Here is a 6,000-nt window from a genome sequence, read left to right on the forward strand (position 1 = left end):
TTGCATATTTGGTTTCTCTAAGGTCTAGATAATTTCTAGTATTGAGTTTGAACAACAAGGAAGACGGTGTAGAGTCTTATAATGTTTTCAATATGTATTTTATGTGAGTTTTGCTGCACCGGTTCATCCTTGTGTTTGTTTCAAATAAGCCTTGCTAGCCTAAACCTTGTATCGAGAGGGAATACTTCTCAAGCATCCAAAATACTTGAGCCAACCACTATGCCATTTGTGTCCACCATACCTACCTACTACATGGTATTTTCCGCCATTCCAAAGTAAATTGCTTGAGTGCTACCTTTAAAATTCCATTCTCCACCTTTACAATATATAGCTCATGGGACAAATAGCTTAAAAACTATTGTGGTATTGAATATGTACTTATGCACTTTATCTCTTATTAAGTTGCTCGTTGTGCGATAACCATGTTCCTGGGGACGCCATCAACTACTCTTTGTTGAATATCATGTGAGTTGCTATGCATGTTCGTCTTGTCTGAAGTAAGGGCGATCTACCACCTTATGGTTAAGCATGCATATTGTTAGAGAAGAACATTGGGCCGCTAACTAAAGCCATGATCCATGGTGGAAGTTCCAGTTTTGGACAAATATCCTCAATCTCATATGAGAAAATTATTAATTGTTGTTACATGCTTATGCATAAAAGAGGAGTCCATTATCTGTTGTCTATGTTGTCCCGGTATGGATGTCTAAGTTGAGAATAATCAATAGCGAGAAATCCAATGCGAGCTTTCTCCTTAGACCTTTGTACAGGCGGCATAGAGGTACCCCTTTGTGACACTTGGTTAAAACATGTGCATTGTGATGATCCGGTAGTCCAAGCTAATTAGGACAAGGTGCGGGCACTATTAGTACACTATGCATGAGGCTTGCAACTTGTAAGATATAATTTACATGATACATATGCTTTATTACTACCGTTGACAAAATTGTTTCATGTTTTCAAAATCAAAGCTCTAGCACAAATATAGCAATCGATGCTTTTCCTCTATGGAGGACCATTCTTTTACTTTTATGTTGAGTTAGTTCACCTATTTCTCTCCACCTCAAGAAGCAAACACTTGTGTGAACTGTGCATTGATTCCTACATACTTGCATATTGCACTTGTTATATTACTCTATGTTGACAATATCCATGAGATATACATGTTATAAGTTGAAAGCAACCGCTGAAACTTAATCTTCCTTAGTGTTGCTTCAATGCTTTTACTTTGAATTATTGCTTTATGAGTTAACTCTTATGCAAGACTTATTGATGCTTGTCTTGAAGTGCTATTCATGAAAAGTCTTTGCTTTATGATTCACTTGTTTACTCATGTCATATACATTGTTTTGATCGCTGCATTCACTACATATGCTTTACAAATAGTATGATCAAGATTATGATGGCATGTCACTCCAGAAATTATCTGTGTTATCGTTTTACCTGCTCGGGACGAGCAGAACTAAGCTTGGGGATGCTGATACGCCTCCGACGTATCGATAATTTCTTATGTTCCATGCCACATTATTGATGTTATCTACATGTTTTAGGCACACTTTATGTCATATTCGTGCATTTTCTGGAACTAACCTATTAACAAGATGCCGAAGTGCCAGTTCCTGTTTTCTGCTGTTTTTGGTTTCAGAAATCCTAGTAACGAAATATTCTCGGAATCGGACGAAATCAACGCCCAGGTTCCTATTTTTCCCGGAACCATCCAGAACACACGAGAACCGCCAGAGAAGGGGGACAGGGCCACCAAACCACACCCCGGCGCGGCCAGGGGGGGGCGCCCCCCTATGGTTTGGGCAGCCCGTGGCCCCTCCGACTCCGACTCTTCGTCTATTTAAGCCGTCGTGACCTAAAACTTCGACACCAATTGACGAAAACCACAGAAACCTTCCAGAGCCGCCGCCATCGCGAGGCCAAGATCTGGGGGACAGGAGTCTCTGTTCCGGCACGCTGCCGGAGCGGGGAAGTGCCCCCGGAAGGCTTCTCCATCGACACCGCTGCCATCTCCACCGCCATCATCATCACCGCTGCTGCTCCCATGAGGAGGGAGTAGTTCTCCATCGAGGCTCGGGGCTGTACCGGTAGCTATGTGGTTCATCTCTCCCATGTACCTCAATACAATAATCTCATGAGCTTCTTTACATGATTGAGATTCATATGAGTTTTGTATCACTATTCATCTATGTGCTACTCTAGCAATGTTATTAAAGTAGTTCTATTCCTCCTGCACGTGTGTAAAGGTGACAGTGTGTGCACCGTGTTAGTACTTGGTTTATGCTATGATCATGATCTCTTGTAGATTATGAAGTTAACTATTGCTATGATAATATTGATGTGATCTATTCCTCCTACATATGCATGAAGGTGACAGTGTGCATGCTATGTTAGTACTTGGTTTAGTCTTTTGATCTATCTTACACTATAAGGTTACTTAAATATGAACAAATTGTGGAGCTTGTTAACTCCGGCATTGAGGGTTCGTGTAATCCTACGCAATGCGTTCATCATCCAACAAGAGTGTAGAGTATGCATTTATCTGTTCTGTTATGTGATCAATGTTGAGAGTGTCAACTAGTGAAAGTCTAATCCCTAGGCCTTGTTCCTAAATACTGCTGCATTACTACTGCTTGTTTACTGTTTTACTGTGTTACTACTGCTGCAATACTACCACCATCAACTACACGCCAGCAAGCTATTTTCTGGCACCGTTGCTACTGCTCATATTCATTCATACCACTTGTATTTCACTATCTCTTCGCCGAACTAGTGCACCTATTAGGTGTGTTGGGGACACAAGAGACTTCTTGCTTTGTGGTTGCAGGGTTGCATGAGAGGGATATCTTTGACCTCTTCCTCCCTGAGTTCGATAAACCTTGGGTGATCCACTTAAGGGAAAACTTGCTGCTGTTCTACAAACCTCTGCTCTTGGAGGCCCAACACTGTCTACAGGAAAGGAGGGGGAACGTAGACATCAACCACATAGCTAGAGGTAATGCCCTTAGTCTCGGGGGAGAACTACTCACTCCTCATCGTGGGAGTCAGCAAAGGCGATGGAGATGGCGGTGGAGTCGATGGAGATGGCTCCGGGGGAAATTCCCCGTCCTGGCGGATTGACAGAATAGAGACTTCTGTCCCCCCGGATCTTGTCTGTGACAGCGGTGGAGCTACAGAACTTTTCGTGGGCGGAGGCTGATTTTATTTAGGGTTTTTGTGTAGGGAGGTATTTATAGGCGGAAGGGCGAGGTCGGTGGAGGCCAGGGGGCCCTAGACCACACCTAGGCACGGCCAGGGCCTGGGCCGCGCCTAGGCCTGGTCTACCCGCCTCCTGGCCCTCCTTCGTCTACCCTCTAGACTCCGTCTTCGTTTGAACAAAATAGGAACTTCGGCTTTTGTTTCGTCCAATTCTGAAAATATTTCCTGTACAACTTTTCTGAAATACAAAATAGCAGAAAACAAGGAACTGTCACTGTGGCATCTTGTCAATAGGTTAGTTCCGGAAAATGCATAAAAGTGCCACGAAGTGTAAACAAAATATATAGCAATTGGTGTAAAACAAACATGGAGCATCAAAAATTATAGATACGTTTGCAACGTATCAGGAAGCAAGCAGCGCCTTGTGAGAAGTGCTAAGCTCCTGGTGCTCCCACAACAAGCTCTGGTATAATTCTTTGCGGCTTTGGACGCACTTCTGCAAATGCAACATGGATGGTTAATGTTGGAGATATGCCCAAGAGGCAATAATAAATTAGTTATTGTTATATCTTGGTGTTCATGATAAATGTTTACATCCCATGCTATAATTGTATTAACCGAAACATTGATATATGTGTGTTATGTAAACAACAAGGAGTCCCTAGTAAGCCTCTTGTATAACTAGCTTGTTGATTAATAGATGATCATGGTTTCGTGATCATGAACATTGGATGTTGTTAATAACAAGGTTATGTCATTGGGTGAATGATATAATGGACATACACCCAAATAAGCGTAGCATGTGATCAAGTCATTAAGTTCAACTTGCTATAAGCTTTCGATACATAGTTACCTAGTCCTTCGACCATGAGATCATGTAAATCACTTACACCGGAAGGGTACTTTGATTACATCAAACGCCATTGCGTAAATGGGTGGTTATAAAGATGGGATTAAGTATTCGGAAAGTATGAGTTGAGGCATATGGATCAATAGTGGGATTTGTCCATCCTGATGACGGATAGATATACTCTGGGCCCTCTCGGTGGAATGTCGTCTGATTAGCTTGCAAGCATATGATTGGATCATAAGAGATGACATACCACGGTACGAGTAAAGAGTACTTGTCGGTAACGAGGTTGAACAAGGTATGGAGATACCGATGATCGATCCTCGGACAAGTAAAATATCGCGTGACAAAGGGAATCGGCATCGTATGTAAATGGTTCAATCGATCACTAAGTCATCGTTGAATATGTGGGAGCCATTATGGATCTCCAGATCCCGCTATTGGTTATTGGCTCGGAGAGGAGTCTCGACCATGTCTGCATAGTTCGCGAACCGTAGGGTGACGCGCTTAAGGTTCGATGTCGCATAAGTAGATTCGGAATATGAGATGGAGACCGAAGTTTGTTCGGAGTCTCGGATGGGATTCGGGGCATCACGAGGAGGTCCGGAATGGTCCGGAGAATAAGATTCATATATGGGAAGTCATTTTCAGGGTTACCGGAAAAGTTCAGGATTTTTCGGTATTGTACCGGAGGTTCTAGAAGGTTCCGGAGGGTACCATAGTGGAGCCCACCTATCCCGGACGACCAACATGGACCGGAGGGGTCGCATAGGCCCACATGGGCCATGCACACCAGCCCACCAAGGCCCATGTGGCTGTACCAAGTGGATAAGATCAAATCCCATGAAAATAGGGACTTAACTTTGGGGGGGAGTTCCCCCCCTTGTTTTGGCCGACCCAAAGGCTTGGAGGAGGGGCCAAGGCAGCCCCCCCACGCCTATATAAGAGGGAGGGGAGGGCTGGGGCGCAGCACATCACCCCCCAAGCCCTAGCCTCCCCTCTCTCCCTCCTCCTTCTTCCTGCGCAGGCATGGCGAAGCCCTGCAGGAATTTCTCCTCCACCTCCACCACCACGCCGTCGTGCTGCTGGGATTCCGAGGGGATCTACCACACCTCCGCTGCCCGCTGGAACGGGGAGAGGATGGGCTTCATCGACACCGTACGTGCGACCGAGTACGAAAGTGCTGCCGGATTGCAGCACCGGGGACGATCGTCTACACCAACAACGAGATCTAATCTCGTAGGCTTTGGAAATCTTCGAGGGTTAGTCTCATATCAATCTCGTTGCTTCGATCTTGTAGATTAGATCTTGGGTGTTCCATAGATTAGATCTTGGATTTATTCGTCTTGCGGTAGGAATTTTTTTTTCTATGCTACGAACCCCATCAGTTAATTCAACCCGAAACTCGGAGGCTATGAGTGTCGGAATTTCAAAAGAGTTTCGCGCTAAGTGTTGCGCACTCAACCCGAAACCCGGGGACTATGAGTGTCGGAATTTCAAAAGAGTTTCGCGCTAAGTGTTGCTCACTCAACCCGAAACTCGGGGACTATGAGTGTCGTAACTTCAAAAGAGTTTCGCGCTAAGTGTTGCGTACTCAACCCGAAACTCGGAGGCTATGAGTGTCGGTATTTCAAAGGAGTTTTGCGCTAAGTGTTGTGCACTCAACCCGAAACTTAGGGACTATGAGTGTCGGAATTTCAAAAGAGTTTCACGCTAAGTGATGCGCACTCAGCCCGAAACTCGGGGACTATGAGTACATATGTATGTGACTTCATATCTAAAAACTTACAAGTTTTGTTACGCGCTCAACCCGAAAATCGGGGACTAGGTCGATATGAAGATATTTTCAAAAAACTAAAGTAAGATTCATAAGAGGTTTACCAGGATAGCCTTGTTGGTATCAAACCAAGCGTTGTCGCAGGTCTTCACAGCCCGTTTCATCCTTA

Source organism: Lolium perenne, chromosome 4 (genome assembly GCF_019359855.2).
Source record: "Lolium perenne isolate Kyuss_39 chromosome 4, Kyuss_2.0, whole genome shotgun sequence".
In the NCBI taxonomy this organism is placed as follows: domain Eukaryota; kingdom Viridiplantae; phylum Streptophyta; class Magnoliopsida; order Poales; family Poaceae; genus Lolium; species Lolium perenne.